Source organism: Accipiter gentilis, chromosome 33 (genome assembly GCF_929443795.1).
Source record: "Accipiter gentilis chromosome 33, bAccGen1.1, whole genome shotgun sequence".
NCBI lineage: Eukaryota > Metazoa > Chordata > Aves > Accipitriformes > Accipitridae > Astur > Astur gentilis.
This window is the reverse complement of record NC_064912.1, coordinates 16,943,839-16,964,011: the sequence shown is the minus strand read 5'-3', so window position 1 is coordinate 16,964,011 and position 20,173 is coordinate 16,943,839. Positions and strand designations below refer to the sequence as shown.

At 52.9% G+C, this 20,173-nt stretch overlaps 1 protein-coding gene across 1 annotated transcript in view; it reads left to right on the top strand.

Moving 5' to 3' along the window:
- Positions 1-18,339: 18,339 nt before the first annotated feature.
- Positions 18,340-20,173, top strand: part of ATP5MF (ATP synthase membrane subunit f) — a 102,335-nt gene continuing 100,501 nt past the window's right edge. Inside the window, exon 1 of the mRNA XM_049835567.1 lies at positions 18,340-18,345. The gene's annotated coding sequence lies outside the window, so the exon portion shown is untranslated. The remainder of the gene's footprint in view (positions 18,346-20,173) is intronic.

Below are 20,173 nucleotides of genomic sequence, written 5' to 3'. Positions count from 1 at the left end.
CACTGTCCCACCTGGCTTCTCCAGGCATCCCGAGGTGATGCTGAGTGGAGCTGGCTGCTACGACCACCCTCGCCTTGCCCACGGGAGGGCCGAAATCATCTGAGGTGTGAGCAGGACCCGAGCACCCAGTCCCTCTGCATCCTTCGCACCGTGGTGTCCTTCCCTGCGTGGATGCAAACGGCTGGAGCAGCAGCACCCCGTGGAGAGGAAACTGGGCTCAAAACCCGTCATTTTGGGTTTGCCCGGCTCCTGGCCTGGAGAAGGGCTGAAAGATGCAGGTGGATGAAGGTGATGGGGGAAGCTGGGGCTGGGATTGTCCCTTGAGCTCCGTTTGTCCCGGGGGACCCGTGATATGTCCAGCCGGGGTCAGCTATTTCTCATTCCTCCTTTCATTCATGCACTCGCTCATTCAGAGGAAGCACGTCGGGAACCTGCTGCAGCACTGCAGGATCCGAATCCAGCGCTGGCACCTCGCAGGGCTCCTGGGACACCCCTGCCACCCCCGTGTCCCCAGCCTCACCACGGCTCGGGGCTGTTCCCTGGCATAGGCTCTGCAGCTTTGTTGTGTTTCCTTCCAGAAATAGTCCAAAGAGGTGACTTTATCCCTCCCTGCCTGCCTGGGGTTGGTGTTTCTGCAGCAATCCATCATCAAAGCAACAGGGAAGTGTCAGGAACAATTAGTGAACTGGTGGCGTTAACTTTATCAGAGACGATATGTCTCTCCTTAATGAAACTCGTGGAAGAGAAAAAAAAAGAGTGCTGACAACAGATGTATTATTTCACCTCCAATTTACAGGCACATGCATTTTTCATTCACGGAAGCAGCTGATATGCAGATTTATTCAGAGCGGAGCAGGTACAGCCCTCAATGGATCAATTCTTGCAGCGTGCTTCAGAGAAAGGAACCTGGCCAAGCATGTGGCTGTGCAAGGCAGTTCCCAAAGCCAGCCCCAAATTTTGTGCCCAAGATGTGCCAAAAGGCCAATCATCTTTTTTTTTTTTTTCCAAATCCGTGCTCTTCAGCCCTGATTCTGTCCCTGTTTTGGGCCAGGAGAGATTTCCACTGACCTTGTGGCTCATGTCTCCCATGTACTTCATATGGGGTGGCCTGGGTTGACTTTTGGTCTTCTTCCAGCTCCACATTGCTGCGGGAGCCGGTGCTCGGTGCAGCCCGGGGTGGCTTCACCTCCACCCTGTTTTGGAGGAATACATCCAGCCACAGACAGGGTGGAGGCTGGATTTATTTGATGGCCATATTAAGGTGGCTTCTTCAGGAGACCCTTCTTGCCTCTGTCAGATGGGTTCTGGCTACTCGGTCACCATCATCATCCCTTGAACCTCAATGCCAAAACCAAGTGTCTTCTACTGGTGATCTGAGTTTGGCCTCCAGGCGTGTCTGAAGCTCTTCTCCCTCCATACGCGGCGTGTTGTGGTTTTCCCTTGTGTTTTGGGGGAGTCAGCTGCCCTGTGGTGGTGGGGCAGGACACCCTCTTGAAGCCAAGGACAGTTTCAGCTCCTTGTGCTGATAAAACCGAATCCAAGAAAAATATTGGAGGTCTTTTTCCCTCTCATTAGGAATGGAAGACAGGAGTCTTCTTTCTTCTGGGTACTATACAACCAGCATGAATTATTTAGGAGAAAGCATCTCTCCAATAAATAATTTTTTTATGTGGGGAGATTAAATCTGATTTTTTTTTTAAATACAATAACAAAAGCAATTTCTCTCTCATAAGTCTTCATATTTCACACAGTAAAGAGAGCCCAGGCATCCATTTCTGTATTGATCAGCAAATAGGTCCTTGTATAGATTTAGTTCACCCAACCTTGTTTAATTTTGGATTCATTGATTCAATGCAAAGATCTAGATGAAAAGCAAGTGGGCTGTTTCCAGTGCTGGTGATGCTATTTTTAAATAAATCTAGTGCATGCTAAAATAAATATGCAAAGCATTTTGTAAGTCCGTATATTGGTGGGGAAGAGGAGACCAGATGTACTAAAATATTTAACAAACTTTTTCTTGATTTCTTGAAATGCATGTTTTATTTAGTAAACACTCGTGAAATTTAATCTGATCCAATATTTGCTCCAATGGGCTGTCCCGCACCCGTCGCCCAGTGTGAGCAAGTACGCGGGACCTTGAAGGAACAGTCTGCGCGGTGACATTGGTGCCACATTTAAATGCAAAGCTCATTAACCGTGTCTGGGATTTTTTGTTTGTTTCTTTCTTTTTTTTTTGTTTTCACCTTCATTACAAGAGCAAGAGATGAAATACCCATCTAGAATTCCCTTTCATCTCCAGGCATGGTTTTCTTTCCCCCCTCCTTTGCTTAGATGACAAAGTTTCTCCTTCGGAATTTTATTTGATTTCAAAAGATGAGAAAGAATTAAAAGCGTCTCTGGGAGGCTGAGCTCACCTTACTCTCTCTGGGATCCTCCAGGAGGCGGATGCGTGCACGGGCAAAGGCTCCTGGCCCCAAGGGATGGAGTTCATCCTGGGGTCGGAGCCACATCCCGGCTTTTCCTTCACCTGGGGTGACCATCCTGCAGATCTCAGCCCGCTTTCCTGGGGAACGGTGTCCCCGCTCTGGGCGTACATGCCTGTCTCCTTGAAACCCTCAGCTTTCAATCCAATCAAATTTAATTGAATTGTGGTTTTGATCACATCTGACGGCAGCAGAGATCTTGCTGATAATCAGATTCCCATGGGTGACGCGGAGACGAGGCTGGTGGAGGAGGGAGGCGAGACGGGGGCTTGTATGCCCGCGGTGATGCTGCTTGGTCCTTATGAGACACCAGAGAAGCTACACAGCAGCCTGGCTCCATCCACCCTGGGGTCAGATCAAGTTTTGGGGCTAGGTGAATTTACCGCATGTCTCAATGGGGACTTAACCCGACAGGTTGTCTTGTTTCTGGTTAAAAAAAGCCAATTTGCTTGGCAAAGCTCCGAGGTGGCTCCATCTCGCTGCAGCTGGGGGTTGTTGGGGAAAAAAACCTCCAGCATCTCCCAGTGCTGCTGCTCCAGCACACGTGGTACCCGGCTTGGCCTCATCCTGACCTGGCTGGTGTCTGTGCGTGAATGTGGGCTCAGCTCTCCACCTCCCCTGCGCGCCCGCTCCGTCTGATATCGCTCGCACTAGCATGTGCGCAGCTGGGGACGGCAGCGATTAATTACGGGAATTCATGTGTGATTGACATGAATTTGACTGGAAGCGGAGCCCCTGGGGTGGGGGAATATTCCTCATAGAGCCGTCCTGCCTCCTGCTCTGGATGCTTTTCTGTCAGCAAGTGTTTAATTGGGCGTTTATTGCGTGTGTAATCTTGGAGGTAATGAAGCAGGCGGGGAAGAGCGAGCCGGCAGCCTGTCCTCCATCCCCCGGTCCTCGGCAGCGGCTTGAACACGGCAGTGAAGGCATCAGAGACCCCGAGTGGGGCAGTGGTCTCTTGCCTGAGATGCCGGGCATTTTTCCTTCAGACTGGGGAGAAAACAAGAATCCTCCACTCTGACCTCGACTTTTTCAATGAGCCATTGGAGGGACGCATCTGTCCCCCACCCCAGGGTGCCGGTGCTGCTTACCCCAGGGCATGTGGAGGTGAGAAGATGGGGCTCTGCAATGCAACCCCTGATATCCGTAGCCCTGTGATATAGTGATATGCCCTGTACTTGGTTTAGATGTAACAGCAGTTTTTCTAAATGAGCAGGTAGCTACGGCTAATTTATTTTACTTCTGTTTGTATGGTACAGCCCTAGTTTCATACAGGTAACAGTAGCAAGCAGTTATTCTTTGAGGAATTTTTTTTTCTCTAATGTAATGATGTGGGATAGAGAAATATAGGCCTGGTATGAAAGTAGAGGTTTGAGAAGTGGAGATGTGGGATGTGGCATAGAGGAGCATAGACATGGGATGGTGAGACTTGGGGTCCCAGGATTAGCAGTGGAGGCCCCATGGCTAAAACCAGCTCATTAGTGGTCAGCGAAGGACATGCAGAACTGATTTTAGGGGTAGCAAGGAGAACAAAGAAATAGTATCTAACATATGTAAACGGCACGGCATATAGTAAATTCAGGTTTAACGTGGAGCTGCAGACCAGTGGAGAAAACGCCAGGTGTAAAAATGTTAGCGAACATCTAAAAATGACCCCAAGTGGACCCGAAAGTGAGGAAGAAGAAACCATCGACATGAGCATCATATTCCTCCGGTTGAGGACTCCAGCTGCTGACCACTCATCTAACAGGGGACATGAGTGTTGGGGGACGGGGACACGGTCCCTCCCGGCTCCCGCCCCCCCTCCTGCTGCCACCTCTGCCCCGGCCGGTGGGCAGCGGTGGAGGGGGGACAGAAGGGCCGTTCCTGTCACCTGCGCCGGGGCGGGGGATGCAGCCCTTCAGCCTGGTGAGGAGGAAGGGCTGGAAGAGGTTTTCCTGTATTTAGGAGCCTGTATTTAGGTAGCAGAGGTGGTAGCAGAAAGCGTTGCGAGCTGAGGATGCAAAGGGTGGGCAGGTTTCCAGACGGTATCAGTGGTCTCTGCAACAGATTTCCTCCCACCTGGTGAAACCCAATCCGTAAAAATTAGGGTAATTTTTTTTGCCTTTGATGAAACCAACACTCAGATCTCTTCTTTCCACTGACTCATCAACAATTTATATGAGGGGCTCAGGAGAAACGTTCAGTGCAGCTGACTCTATCAGAAGTCCCAGGAAAGGATTTTAACTGAAGCCCTCAGGTCCTGAGCATTCAGCTTGTCCCAAAGGACACCTATTTATATTATTCTCAGGAGCAGTTTGCTAATCGTTGTGCTGGAGGGAAAGGTGAAGGCATGGCAGCTTTGCGTGATTCCCAGGGAGGGTTGGAGACACGGCTCTCTGGAGCGAGGAATACTCTGCTATTATCTCCGTGAACAATCCAGACTCCCAGGAACGCTGGAATGGAAAACCCAAAGGGAATGGGAGAAGGAAACTTTGCATTTCTGCAGGGTTCTCCGTCCCTGAGGGACTCACTCCCCTCCTGTAGCTCAGCAGGGATCTGCAGTGTCCAGGAGTAGGTCTGTCCATCTGGAAGGCTGGGAAAAAAGGGAGGCTGGGCAAATTCAGGGGAGAAAAGCTGTTCTCCCTTGAAAGCCTCTGACTTCTTTGGAGTTTTTTGTTCTCACTTGGGATTTAAGGCCCCAGACTAAGACTCAAGATTGCTAGTTTCAAAGACTCTCAGTTGCCTGCCTTCCATTGCTGATTGGTTTTTTTCCCCCATTATACCTCATTTTCATAACTTACTGCTCGAAAGGTGCCAAAATATTCAAATCATAGGAAACAAAACCAAGAAGACCTGGGCTGTGTTCCCCTGTGGCTGGGGGTCAGCAGATTTCTGGGGATTTTCAGTGGATTTGAGGTTTCGGCAGATTTCTACTACAGTGAAGGAAATCAGACTCGATCTCTGTTTCCCAAAGCTTCTGACACTAATTGAAGGTAGCATCTCCTCTCTGTGGGCATGCAACTATGGTTTAATGCATCTTATCTCCTTGGATGAACTTGCTCGTGTTAATTACACCAACACTTGTCAACAGCAATTCTGCCACTTTATTTATTTTTTTTTTAACATTTTTTTTTTTTTCCCTGGTTGATTTTTAACACCTGATTGCTCTGTCATCAGTCATGTCCTGTGACTGCTGAGCTCAGGCGGGACATACAGCACCCATGCACTGATGGCACCCAGCCCAGCTCCAAGCTGCTCAGCCTCAACTCTGCCAAACAGGCAGTACACAAGGTGCAAATGTGTCCGTCGGCCTCAGGGGAGGATCGTGTTGTATCCAAGATGTCTCGAAATCAAGAGAGGGTGATCCAACGCATCCTTCTAGGCCTACGTCTGCAAAGCTACAGTCTTTCCTTGGCCGTGAAGGTGACAACGGCATCCATCGCTACTTTAAACAAGGTAGTGGTGGCTCTCTGCCGACCAGTGTGATTGGCACTGGTTTGGCCTAGTGGAGTCGAGCAGTGGCTTTCCCAGGGCTCGGGCTGGTGGGATGTAGGTGGAAGTGGCTGAACGATGCTCCAGCAGGGCTTGGAGACGGAAGAGACCCATGACAGTAAACTGCCAGAGGAGGATGGAGGGATATAATTGTGGAGTGTAAATGAGAAAAGAGAGACTCCTGCAAGGACCCTGCAGATGAAGTGTGTTATCTCGGTGCAGAAGATAGCAACAAGCCAGGAGATCTGAATATCATGCCTGGAAGGATGAGAGAACATTACCAAGACATGCAGCTGTCGAGCAGACCAATGCTGAGCCTGGAGAAGACATGGGGAGTCTGGAAAGGAAAAGACGAGGTCAAGAAACTAAAGTGTAAGGTGACAGCTAGAAATAGAAGAGACCAAGTGATATTTGTGTCAGAGGTATCATGGGGAAGGCATGAAGAAATCCAGCCGTGAGATACCCAACTCCTTATGCTCAAGCCTTTCCCCTTAAACCCAGCATAAACTATCTTAATGGCTTTTCTCAGCTAACCACGAGGGGGGACAGAGCCGGGCATGACAGCTGGGCACTTCCACCAGTCCACTGATTTGGTTCCGATCGCTAATGAGCTAATTAGTTGCTATGGAAATGTAATGTGGGAGAACTTTGGGGAGGAAAAATTATAGGTAATTTTTATTTGTTTGGGCCCTGTTCCTATAGCAACAGGAGAACTTGTCACCGACTACCAGTTGGTTTCCATGGAGTTGGCTGCTAGTTCTGGGTTATTAATGCCTCCAGGCATAAACCAGTGCGACTTACCTAGTAGGACTTGTGGGTCGTCCTCCATCACAAGCACCAGAACTTTGCATTTAGCCAAACTCCTGGCCTTGCTTTTGCAGTGGAGTGAGCATGCTCCCAGAAGTTGGGTAGGAGTGTTCGTCATCAACAGATATAGTGCTAGAAGGATCCATTAGATTCCCCCTCCCTTGAATTCAAGATATCCTGGAATGAATAATCCATCACTTCATAGCTTGTTCTACTCGCAGCATTGCCTGATTTTTAATTGGATTTTCTCTGGGTTCAGCTTCCAGATGCTTGGTGTTGATTTGCCTTTCTCTGCTAAATTAAAAAGTCTTTTAGCACCTGGCGGTTTTGCTGTAAAGGGACTTAGTGTAATTAAGTCACTTCTCATCTCGCCATGACTGGTTCTCCCGAACGAAGCCATTTGTTTTCCTTCAGCCTCTCACCCTGAAGCGTCACCCGTTCTTGTACAACTCTGAACAAAAGGGATGCGGTCTCTGCTTTGCAGCCGTACTGGAGCTCTGTCGAGGGACCTCTCCAAACTCCTTCAGAAGCTGAGCCTTGGAACCAGACCAAACACTCCTGAACACTAAAGAGACTGGATTCGGGGGAAAGATTGGTTTTATGTTAGGTTATGATTTCCCTCCCAACAGCTAATCCTCAGCCTTCCGTAGGTGATGATTACCCAACAGGAGCTAAAATGTCTCTCTCCACTTCCCACTTATCAACCCATACTTCACTTTGAAGGCATCAGCCACGTCTCTCCCAAGTGTCCTGACCAATTCCCGCAGCCGAGGGAAGTCCGGAGCGAGTCTGTGCAGCCTCTGTTGCCTTTGAAGGTGGTGCAAGAGCTACTGCCTCTTCCCAGGGAGAGAGATCTCGCTCCAGCTTTGAAGGCAAATGAGGTGATTGGCGTGTGGATAAACCTTTAACGATATTTGGCTGAGCGCACCACGCAGTCGGAAGGGAGGCATGAAGCAAACCAGCTAGCAAAGGGCAGCTACTCACAACCAGCCCTTCTTCAAATCTTTTGGCAAGCTTTGCTCCTGGCCTCGTGGCTCTGCATGCTGTGCTCACAGCTGCTCCTTCACCGTCGGTGAGGCACAACCCAAATGCCTCAAAATGAGGGTGCAGGGGAGGATGGAGGACGAGTCTGAGCTGAGGGCTGGCTCTGGAGTTGGGAGGAAAGTCCTGAGCCACCGTGGTGGGGTCTGGCTGGCAAATCTGGAGAAGCCAAACCTTCAAGGCGGAGAAAAGGCTTCATGCAAGAGTTCCTGTATCTCCTTAGTGCCTCTTGAATTACAGATAAATTACGTTAGAAATCCCTCTGCAAAATCCGTGTTTGTTCTTTCATGCATTTCCTTCTGAGGGTGATACCCATGGGGCGAGAGCCTTGGGAAATGCTGTATTTAGGCAACCAGCAACATTGGCTTTAGCACTGAGACTGGCTGTTGGCTGGAGAGCGTCACCTGGATGAAGGGGGCACATCCAGCACACCGAGAACCCAGCTCCAGGTTGGAAATCCAGGATGGGGACGCAGAAGATGAAAGCAGCAGGTGCCCAGGATGTGACATGATGGCAATGCACCTTGTGGTCCCTGTCCCGGGACAGCTGCCGGGGTCTTTCTGCCCATATCAATGTCTGGGCTATAAATAACAGTGATGTTTTTAGTGGTCACCTCCAACCCAGCTGCAGCCCATGAGTCACGGGCTTCCTGTCCGCAGCAACGCTACAAGCTGACTCACGGCTAAGGAGGAGTGTTTCATCCTGACCCCAACAGCCCTTTGAGTTCACCAGACACCATTGTGTATTTGTGAACGAGAGGTCTCCGTTTCAGGGCTGTGAAATCTGGCTAGCATCCTGCAAAGACACACGGCAGATGGTGCTTTGTCCCTAGCTTCACCTGGTTCTCTTCCTCTCCTTCCTTCACTCGTGGCTGGCAAGAAATGCTTGGTTTGATCTGCAGCTCTCCCAAGTAGGGCTTTGCTTCTCCTGTGCTGTTAGAGCCCCTTGCAAAATCAGCGTTTTCCCACTTAATGTTCCAGCCTTCCTGAGCCCGGAGCAGCCAGAACAGGCACGTGGTCTCATTGAGGTGTGGGAAGGCAGCTGATATGGGCCTTATTCACCCACCCAGAAGCTGTTTGAAGCAGCAACTGAAGAGGGATCCGAGCATGGAAAGTGCCCGACACCTGGGAAGAGTGAGACCAGCCTTTGGAAGACAGCGATGGGTCACGACACTGATGACAGTGGAGCTACTGTCATGTCCGTGCAGGTCCCCTCTTCTCCAGCCTAAGCCCGTGCTCTGAGGGGACGTGGTGGAGCCACCTCGGACGGTTGTGATGGGAAAGGTGCTCCTGACTGGTGAGGCCACCGGCAGCAAGACTGGAGTGCTGTGGTGAGCACTGGAGATACCGCCCAGCTCTGTGGTGAGGGTGGTGGGAGGAGGAAGCAGCGTTTGGTTTTCTGACACATGAGCACATGTTTTTAATCTGAGTAACCTTCTCCTGCCAGACAATGGAGCCTTCTGCTGCACCCTGAGCCCCCAGGGAGGTCAGTGGGAGAGCCGTGGGGCCACGGGCGTTGTGTCCCGAATCATGGCAGCCACATCTCCTACCTGTCCGTGAGAGCTGGCAGCAGGAGGGTGGCCATGGAGGAGCTCCATGGTGGGACAGGCCTGGGTGGCTACTCCTTGTCAGCCAGAAGTTGTGCCATGACTCTGACAGGCAGGTTTGGGTTGTTGTCCACAAAGTAGGCGAGATCTGCTTGGGTACAATGTTGTCCCAACCTCTTGCTCCAGGTTTCTGCTGTCCCCAGCCCTTTGGGATGCTTTCAGCCAGCCCTATTGGGAGGTTCATTAGTGCTGAGACGTCCAGATAAGCTTGTGATAAAGCCTGGGGTCCTTCCCACCACTTACTGCACCCCCCTGATGCTTACCCCCAGGATTTGTCCACGCCATAAGGGTCAAACAAACTTTAGAGCAACTGAAAGCCCACAGCTTCATGGTCTACCAATTTTCCACTGGTGTTGCTGGTTTTAACCAGCCGTAGCTTAGACTCAGATCGTGCTGCGTCCCTGCAGAGCTCTAGTTATGCGCTACTTGGCCCTGGGGCAGCTGAGGAAGGGGCAGGGAGCAGCGTTTGTCCAAAAGCCTCATATGCGACCTCACAGCTTCAGTCTCAAATAAAACTGCAGAGCGTGAAGGTGTATTATAACAGAAAATACCGGAGCTACCTAGGAGCAAGCCCAGGTGGGATTAGTTCTGGATGAGAAAGCCCTTTTTTCCGCTAGAAACAGCCATAGCAGACCCCAACACTGCAAAGCAGAGAGCAAAAGCATCTTGAGCGCAGAAGGACTCTCTGGCAGCCTCTTCTCCTCCGCCGGCTGCGGTGAAGAGGTGGCTGTATCTGCCAAGGGGTGTACCTCCTGCAGCCTCCCGTCCATTCCCTGCCCACTGACAGCCTTGCCTCACTAGGAACATGTCTTTCCAGGTGAACACGGGAAGGTGTTCCCTGTGGAGCCACTAACCAGCAGTTGAGCAAGTGTTGCTGGCTCAAATGCAGGTTTTCCTACTTCCCCAGCCCTTTCCCTGCTCTTGATCCATCCACGAGGAAACATCTTCTCCAAGTTGCTGATGCTCCCCGGTTCCTCGGCCTTACCCAAGGGAGGATTGGACACGCAGTCGTCGGCTCCGGGCTCCGGCGGCAGACGAGGGTGGTGAGGGTTGGCTCGGAAGAGGTGAGATCTTTCTCCATCGGTGCTTTGGAGGTAGAAGCCATCTTCAGGGTGTTGAGAAAGAAGGAGCTGGGTGAGCGTGAGTCCGTGTGGGTGAGTTGGGATGGGATGGGTGAGCGCGTGTGGCTGCTCTGGCCGTGCTTCACCTCCCACCGTGGTCCAGGAGGCTCCTCGATTGCCAGGAAGGGGCATTTGGAGGTTCAAAGGGGGGATCTCCAGCAGTCCATGCCTGTCAGACGTGTCCTAGAGGCTCAGGGGACAAACCAGCCATCTCCCATGGGACCCAGAAGGCTTGGGAGGAAATCTGGGCATTTTTCTCCAGGGCTGGACTCCTTGTCTGCCCCCAATGGCAAAGGGAAGAATGGATGTGGTGGCCTGGGGATTATCTCGGTACTTGAAGTGACTCGGGGTGGTTTTCTGGTCTACCTTGGGGTGCAGCAATGTGCTCCAGCCCCCAATCAGGGCTTTTCTTTCCTAGCTGGGCAACAAGGCGAGAACAGGTCCTTGCTTTTGGGGGAACTATTTCTGCCCTTCCCTGGCTCACCAGTGGCTTTGCTGTGCCTGTTCCTGGGGCTGTTCACAGCACAGAGGGCTCTCTCTGATGGGAATCCCTGGACTTCTGGTCACTGACAGGGATTTTTTACTCTGTGTACAGACAAGTCATTTTGCGTCTCCTGTAACCTGCAGGACAGGTTGTCCCGGGGTCGGTGGTTCTCTGTGGATCCCAGCCTCTGCATCTCTTCCAATGAGGTGCTCACAGTGTCCGGGGTCAAGGGATGCTGCTGTGGGAATCTGATTCTGGGAAAGACCCACGGGGCCGTGTCCCATCTCTAGGACACCCTGCTCGGTTCTCCCCTCTCCATCTTGTTTAAATATTCATCAACAAATCAGCTTTTGCAACAGAGCAAACATCCTCCTGTAAATAATCTGCACAGATGGGGCTTTATTTGAGCAAGCTGATGTGCACCAGCCGCAGAGGATGGTGCAGCAGGGTGCTGGGGTGGGGGCACCTTGTCCAGCCCTCTCCTGGGCTTTTCCTGTGGCCAGGAGGTGCCTGGGATCCCCAGATCCCTTGACCAGTGCTTGGAGCTGGGGAGGTCCAGGGAGTTTGGTTCTGCCATGGAAAAGACGTGAGAAAATAGGTCTCGTGGTGGTGGAAACCCTGATGGAGCCAGGGAAGGAGGGAGGGAGGAGGCTCCTGCTCCTCTCTGGAGTGCTTCTTGCCTCCTCTGGAGCCGCTGTGTCCTCCGTGATCAGAACAGCCAGGTTTGAAAATGGAAAATGTTACAATACTGTCAAAGGTCTCACCTGGAAAACCTCAAAGCAAACGGGGATTTGCATTTCCCAAGAAAAACCGCTCCTTTTGGAAACCCCGACGTGCTTCAACGCCCTTGAATTTTTTTTGCTCCCTCCCGTAATTATTGCCTCACTTTGTGCTGAATTGGCAAAGAGCTCCTTTTCCCCCAGAACCTCATTTTTCAGGTGAATCACTGTTAGCTGATGTTTTTTGTTGCTCTGACTTCAGCGGTGGGCCGCAGGGGCTCACAGCAGCCATGGCCATGGCCAAGAGAAGAAGAGGTCACTTCCCGACCTTGTTAGCACCGGATCCAATTCATTAAGAGCAAACACTCAGAGGAGGAGGAGGAGGAGGAGGTGTGCCATCCTTGCATGCCCGATGCTTTGCCATCATCCGGAGCAGCGAGCCGGGCTGCCTGGCGGTGCTGAGCCCTGTGAGGCTGGTCTGGGGACTGGGGGGGTCCCTTCGCCCCCCTCCAGCTTCCCCGGGGGACAGGAGCCCTTTGCTCACCACAGGCAGGCAGGACCCAGGAGCCCTGCCCCTTCCTCATCTGGGGAAGCGAATTTTGGGGGACAAACAGAAAACACAGGGCTCTATCCTGAGCCTTTTCCCAACTGGGCAGCAGGGCCGAGCCCGGCTGGTCGGGAGGGAGGGAGACATCTCCCCCCAGCTACATCTGCTGGCTGCGGGTGATGGATGTCACTGAGCCCGGCAGCTCTATATATTTATAAATCGTAGCAGAGCAGCGTAGCACTTACCAGCCTCATAGACTTCCATCTACCTGGCAGCCAGACCCGAACCCGAGCTGCCCTCCTCCCTGGCCTCGATTCTGCTTTGCTGCCGGCAGCTGGGGCTGCTCTTATTTTTAATAGAGCATTTCTAGATTACAGCAAGTGACAGGAGAGTGATTTGCGATGTGTCAGGTTTCCTGCCCTTTCTCTTATAGCCCCGGCTTATAAAAATATGCTCCCGCTGGGATTGCTTTGGTTCCATCTTTGTTGGCCTGTTCAAATCCCTCTTTATTATTTGTATTAAGGAGGGCTTGGGAAAGCTTGCTGCCTCACGGTACCAGTGCCCAGCAAAGGCCAGTCCCTGCCCTGGCTCCAGGATGAGGAAGGTTGATTCCCATCCCTGGGGAGATGAAGGAAGGTGCCCTGGGACATGCAGGCAGGGAAGGGTTCACCCCGACACCGCTGGAGGTGAGATCCTGGCCATCACACAGTCCAGTTTTGCAACGACTCAGCTCCTATATGCCCTGTGTGCGCTTTGCCTTCACTTTGAGGTCTTGATCTCACTGCCTTTATAAAAATCCCCTGCTCAACAAGGAATCTGCTGGCTTCGGCACGTGGCATGAAGCTGTTTTCGGCAGGGACTGCCGTCTCCGTGGGTCGGGAACCTCGTGAACCGGCTGCGGTGGGCACGGGGCCGGGGGAGCCGGGAGCTGCTGCAGCCCCTGCTGCCTCCCTGCGCGGTGCGGCACGGAGCCGGGGCTGATCTGCAGCGCCAAGATCCTGGTGACATCAAATGAGCAATTAGCTGAGGCTGATGAAAGCATCTGAGGGAAGAGTTTGCTTGCGGAAAGGAGCACGGATCGTACCCGCTGTTCCCCACCACCCCGGCGTGCTGTGCTCTGCCTCCCTATGGCTTCTCCCCGCTCCGGGAGATCTCAAAGGGCTTCACAGTCATCACTAAATTAATCTTTTACCAGGGAATCAAGGCTGTCTCTGCTTCCCAGACAGAGAAACAGGAGGATGGGATGAAATGAAGCGGTTCACCCAAGCCTGTGCAAAACCTCAGCGGCAGATCTGAGTCCCAGCCTGTAGCGTGGCTGCAAATCCTCCTGCTAATCTCTGCTTTATTGAAGAGCACCAGGGGATTTTTAGTGGTCCTGTTTAGATTACTCATTCATCTTCCTCTCCACCTTGGCAGAGTCAATCTCCTTTATTAGCTCTAGACTTTCACTGCGGTGACAAAGCTACTAGAAGATCCCTTCCCTCTGCAGGCCGCCCTCTTAAAAAGCAAGTGAAGCATCCTTAGCTTGCGCAAGTGGATGCAACTATATTTCCTAGTGCTAAAGGTGCCAGTTCTTCCCTTTGAGAGCACTTCAAGCACTTACACTGCAGCTTTTGAGAGTTACGGCACAGATCTCGCCGAGAGCTGAACATTTCCAGGACCTTCAGGAAGACAGAAGCAAGGGAGGACACGCAGAGAACGTCATCAACCCCCTCGGGGCATGGAAGAAAAGGAGAAGGCACCTTGCAGGATGGGGCTGAGCCGGCACTAGCGACCATCCCAAACAGGCTGGATCTGTTGATTGCTGGCTGCAGCCCTGCGCCGCGCTGGGGGCTGGACCGCCGAGCTGGAAGGAGCCCAGAGAGAGAAAATTGGCTGGCAGAGGATCCGGCGAGAAGTAAAGCGCTTGTTGCTCAGGCAGGAAATTGCCGTGTCTCCCAGAGCTTGTATCTCTCCTAAAAGTCCCCCTTGGCCAGGGATGGCACGAGCAGTGCTGCCTTACCCAGTCCGAGCACCGCCCGACACGACCCGCAGCTCAAAACCACCGGGGAAATGCAAGTCCTGGCTGTTGCCACCCGCGAGGGGACCGTGCTGCAGTGTCCCAGCACGGCACAGCCCTGAGCTCCTCTCCCGGTACCTCTGTCCCGGCACGCTCTCGGCGCAGGGCAGCATCCTCTCTTGCTGGCCGGCAGCCGGCACGGCCAGGCGGCAGCGCTTTGGGTAGCTGAGATGCTTCTGCAATAGCAGGACCTGGCTTTGGGTCTGATCCTGACCTGGCAAAGCTCTGCTAATGCAGCTTCTGGATTGGAGCCAGCGAAGCCGGGGGTGGAATTTCACCTTTCTCCACAGAGGGAGATGCTTAAAGACTTGGATGCGCGCAGGCAACAGCTCTCTTCTGCTCAAACGCTGCTCTGATTCCCCAAGCCAAGTGGCAACGGGAGCTGCTGGCCCAGCAGAAGCCGCTGGGTGGGACCAGCTTGTAGCATAAACACAGCGCTCAGCCTCGCAAAAAGCACCCAGGAACACAACGCCCTGTGTGCCGCAGGCATGGCATGGACGAATATGGTGGGTTGTTGGTCAGGATCGAGGAAATTTATATATATAAGCCATGGCAAGGTGGATGGGCAGAGGAGAAAGTACAGGGTCTCGTTCGAGACCTGCAGCTGTGAGCGGCCTTCATCCATCCGCTCTCCCCTTGAGCTGTTCCCAGCCCCCTGTGAGCATCTGCTGCTTTAGCCAAAAGTCAAAACCAGGAGGGTATGGAAAAAAACTCCACTGCATTTAGTGGATTTTATAGAGAAATGGGGAAACCGAGTCACAGAGATGTGCTGAAAGTCATGCCAGGAGTTAATCTGAAGTGCTTAGGGTCCTTTGACTTACATTATCCTCTTTCTTCTCCATTCTTCTCTGAACTAAGGGGGTCAGGGACAAGGTGCAGTCCCTTCTTTGTCAAGAAAACTGATAACTTTGTGTTCATAACCTGGGTATGCGGCAAAAACGTTTGCAAGATGGAAAGGGTCTGGGGAGGCTGGTTTCCAGAAGAGGCTCTTGGATGCTAAAGGACCGAGAAATGCCAAAAAATCCAATGGCTGTAGCAAACCTAGAGATCCGGCAGGTTCAAAGCTGCAGAGGTGGGTGCTTTTCCAAGGGCGTGGGAAGGGGATTTGGGGATGGGGAGGAATCTCCCTGGCAGTTATACTATCCCTCTAAGACATTGGGCGCCAGTCCGAAGGAAATTGGGTCCCCAAACCAGCTTTCACCCCCCTGATTAAGCAGGAGGAGAAAATAATAAAAGCACAGTGTCCCGCCAAATATAATTAACAGAAAAAAAAAAGAGATTTTTCAAAGTTTGGGTCCTCAGGAAGGATGTTTTATTCATAGCCCGGCAGGGAAGTGCTGGCGGTGCCATTAATTACGGGAGCTGCTGGGTGCTGTGCCTGTTCCGGCGAGCTCAGCTCGGCTTTATCATCCTGACACCCGGCGCGGGGAACTGGGGCAGCGTGGGGAGCCCGTGGGGCCAAGACACCAGCTCGGGCTCACCAGCCGGCATGAGCCCCTCTTCTCCACCCTGCAACCATCCACGACGCTGGATGTCCTCAGCCGTCCGGCGGGTCCTGCCGCCCCGCGTCACGCTCGGGGGATGAGCATCACCTTGCCAAAAAAACGGAGGAGGCGTTGAGGGTGGATGCCCGCCAGCCGAGCGGCCGCAGCCGATCTCACCGCCCTCCCCGCCGGCGGACGCCGAGCAGATTTTGGCAGCCACCGGTGAAGCGGCGCAAGTTCACGGCTTGGTCAGAGGCCCGAATGAAAAGGGATGATGATATGAAAAAGCACATTCGAAACACAACTAAGGGGCTCGGTTGAGTCAGGGCAAGGCGGCAAGGCTGGGGCTGGCCTCTGCCCAGCTCCTCCGTGCGGGGTGAGGGTGGTTGCAACCGTCCCTGGGCTTGGTGCACCCCCAGGAGCAGCTCACAGCTCGGAATATTTGCTATTATAGGAAATCTCCCCAGTAACTTTCCAGAGAGGTAATAAAATGTTTGATGTTAAGCAAATTAAAGCAGGTGCAAGAACAACACAAGGGGGGAAAAGGACCTGGGAAACATCCCTGTGGGAGATTCCAGAGATGGGAAGGAGAGGGACCAGCCCAAACGGAGCCAGCCTGGGAGACGGGGCTGTCCTTGCGGCAGGATGGTCCTGTGCCTGGGCAGCTCTGAGAAGGTGGCCTTCAAAACGCAACTATCACATTTATAATATTGCCACAAAAGAAACTTCTCAAAAAAATCTCTTTGAAAGACAAAAGTGGTGAAACGAGGGTGGAAAGTGGGACAACGACCTAGGGGTAGAAGAAGAGGGTGACCGGTGGCATCATTAGCTCAGCTCCAGGGTTGCACCCAGGGGTGCTGGTGCACACCCAGGCTGGGCACCCGGCTGGTGGCATTGCAGGGAGAACAGGGTCTTTTGTGTCTGCGGCACATCTGAAAAGGCAGGCGACAAAACAGGAGACGCGTTGAAAGGGCAGGAGCGTCCTCAGAGGAGTAAATGCTGGATTAATGAGGGAAACAACCTCTAGCTGCCTGGCAAGGAGGGACGGTCCCTGGGAGCGTCAGGCAGCGGGTGGCCCGCGGTGCTGAGCGGTGTCCTGGTGACCCACCGGGCTCCCCGCCGTCACCTGCAATTTGGGGAGCTGGACTCGATGACGGGGGACATCCCACCTTGCTTTCCTGGGAGGCTGCTGGGACCGAGCGCTGCATTAACCCATCTCTTTTAATCAAGGTAATGGTCACTTGCGCCCGGGCCCAGGAGGTGTCACGGGGGAGGATTAATCACCAAGCCGCGGTCCTGGCACACCAAAACCCGACTCCGGTGACAGCCTCGGCTCGGATGGCCCCGCTCCTCTGCACTTCCTAATGCAAACAGCACTTCTTTTTTGGAGGAGATGCAGCAAGCAAAGGGAAGTCAAAGGGGCTGCCTGGGCACTCCTGGCCCCCATTCTCAGCCCCAAACCACTCCTGGCCCCGCTACCCCATGGGCAGGGTTCCACCAAACCCAAACCTCCGCCGGGCTCCGCTCCCGCACCTACCCCGGCTGCTGGGGGCTGCGGTTGCATTCAATGAAGCTCTAAGAGCAAATAATGTGCCTAAAGAGTCTTAGCTGGGAGATCCCATCCTGCATGCAAGGGGCTCGTATCCTGGGACATCCCTGCACGATCAGGGAACCAGCATCAGCTACCCAGGGGAATGCAATTAGCTTAATTGCTGTGAGTATTTGAGGGAAGGTGGTGTATTTGGCCCAGCTGAGCCTAACGAGAGGAGAAGCGTCCTCCTCTCCAGCCTGCTGGGTTATATATGGGAGGAATCAAGGTGGGGGGGGACACTTTGGATGCTGGAGGGGAAGGCTGGCTGCTCGATGTGGAGTTTGGTGGTGGGATGAGTTGTGCTAGTGCTCAGCTCCTCTGATGACTCCCCCAACTCCTGCGTGGGGGGGGGGGGGTCTCAGCGCAGCATCATCGGGGGAGGCAGCATGGGACAGTCTGTCACCGCAGCAGGGCTGGGCTGGCTCCCAGGCATGTCAGCTCCATCTGCTCCTGCAGAAGAGCCCTCCTGTTCAGCCTCCGCAGCCGGCCAAAGGTAACTCATAACCCTTGCTCAGAGCTGGCTCCGTGCAAAGCCATGTGCTCTATAAAAAACCATGCTCCCTGGGAAGACTCTCTGCCCCCCCCCCCCCCCCCCCTCCCCAATTAGGATTTTTTAGAGACACCTGATGTTGAGCAAACCTCTCCTGTAGTTTGGGGTGGATGCTCTTGGAAAGCGGCTCTGGGAAGACAGGATTTGTGGGGAGGAAAGGGTTCGTGCATGGGGGCAGATGGGCAGGGACCCGCTCCTCGCTGTCTGCAGTGTGCAGGGTTAATTAGCGGCAGTCCTTGTCTGGTCCCTGAGCCTTGCCGTCTTGCTCTGAACGTGTCAGGCCTTGAAACTTTAATGCTTTTACACTGATGCTTTAATTATTAAACATGGAGGTAATGGAGAAGCTGAGCTGGGAGAGGTGGCTGAGCTCAGCCGCCGTGTGTGGCTGCCGTGCATGGGTGCAATCCTGCATCCCGGGCGTGCGGGAGGCTGCAGCGTGGCTCTGAGCATCCCAGGGCTGTTGTGCTGCTTAACACAGCTCAGACGTTGCTTTGGCCCCCAGCCTGCTTTGGCTCCGTCATCGGTGCTTTCGGGAATTTCCACCAGTGTGTTCCTGCTCTGCAGGGACCATGGAGGGTCCTGATATCTCTTACTCTCTACCTGTGGTGCGTTTTTCTTGCTAAATTTGCCAGAGGGAATTGATGTTCTCGAGGGGCTGATGGAGGAGATGTCTGCGAAGCCTCTGAGCTGATGTCTGTGACTTGGTGGTCTGTAATTTGGGGGAGACTTGTGAGCTCTGTGGCCGTTTCCAGGGTCCTTTCCCTAAGGTACCAACAATATTGGATCGAGGAGGAGGGGAACAAGCTCCCTTGGCAGAAAGCGAGTGTGCTCGGTGCTGAGATGAGGCTTGTCTGCAGCCAGGATCAGAGCCTGATGGTGCTGGGGAAGAGCCTCCCTCCAGCTACGAAACAGCACAGTGTTTGCCAAAAAATGTAAAACTCTTGTGCTAACAGGGTAATTAATTAATTACAGCTCATTAGAGGAATTACAATCCCATTAGTACCTTTTGATCATGGGGGGGGGGGGGAAGCTGATCCTCCGAGGATGCAAGCGAGGGCACTGCAGGCTGCTGAGCACCGCTGTTTGTATTGGGGAAACTGGGGGTGCTTTGGGGCTGATTTGTTGGGACGGGGTCACACTCAGCCAGCTCCTCTCGAGAACCCTCAAACGATGGCCCTTTTCTTCCAGGGAAGCATACACGGAAATTGCTCCTGTCTTCTCAAAACAGAAGTGCCAGCACTGGTGTTTCTCAGCCTGCTCCTGGGAGCTCGTGCTGGGTGTCAAACTAAGCACCATCCCGCTGTGCTCTGCCTATGTCCCTTTTTGGAGATGGCTTGTGAAACTCTGCCGTAGGTGGGGATGGACCAGGGGAATGGGCTGAGCCCCTGTGGGACAGGTCGTGGGGTCCTGGCATCCCATCTCTCCGTTCTCTCTGGGAGCGAAGCCTCCCTCCTGCCCCACTTCTCCCCTCGAAATCCCATTAGCACTTCCTTTACTCTTTGCTTTGTGTTGCTGTCACTCACTGGTCGCTCATTTCTTTGATCCCTTTAAATTATTATTTTTATTTCAAAGATTATTTTTTTTTTAAAAAAGGCTCCATCGGCAAGGCTAGGTGAGCGTGGACCTCGCTGATTAAATATACCAATGAAACGTGCTGATCAAAGCGTGCCAGCCCTCAGGATGTAGTACTTGTCCTCTGCGTGCTTGGGCCATTTCCCACCTCTTCCTTCTCCCTGCCGGGACATGGAGGAGTGCTTGGGTCTGCCACGAGTCCAGATAAATTGCTACAGACCTTAAGCCCTGGTTGGAACAAACACTAAGTTTCCCCAATTTCCGTTCCCTGAGCTGATGCTCAGGATCTGGGCGTTTCTGTAATGCAGCAACACACCTCATGAATAAAGATTAAGTTGATTAAAAAGGAAAACCCAGAGCAAGGCAGAATAAAAGTGATTTGCAGAGATTAGATGCTCTGGCACATCAGGAGTTCCCTAAAGGGCTGAGCTAACATGTTCAAGCATAAGAGCTTTAAACCCTCTTCCCTGTTTTATAACTAATGGCTTTGGGTCGGGCTGACTAACTCTCCCATTTGATAATTGTCCCCCTGGGACATCGGTGAGATTTCATGCACCGAATGACCAGCCCGGTCCAGAGGCCGGCATCCTCTGTTGTAACCTGTTCCGTGCTTTCTATAGCATGGCCTTTGGGCA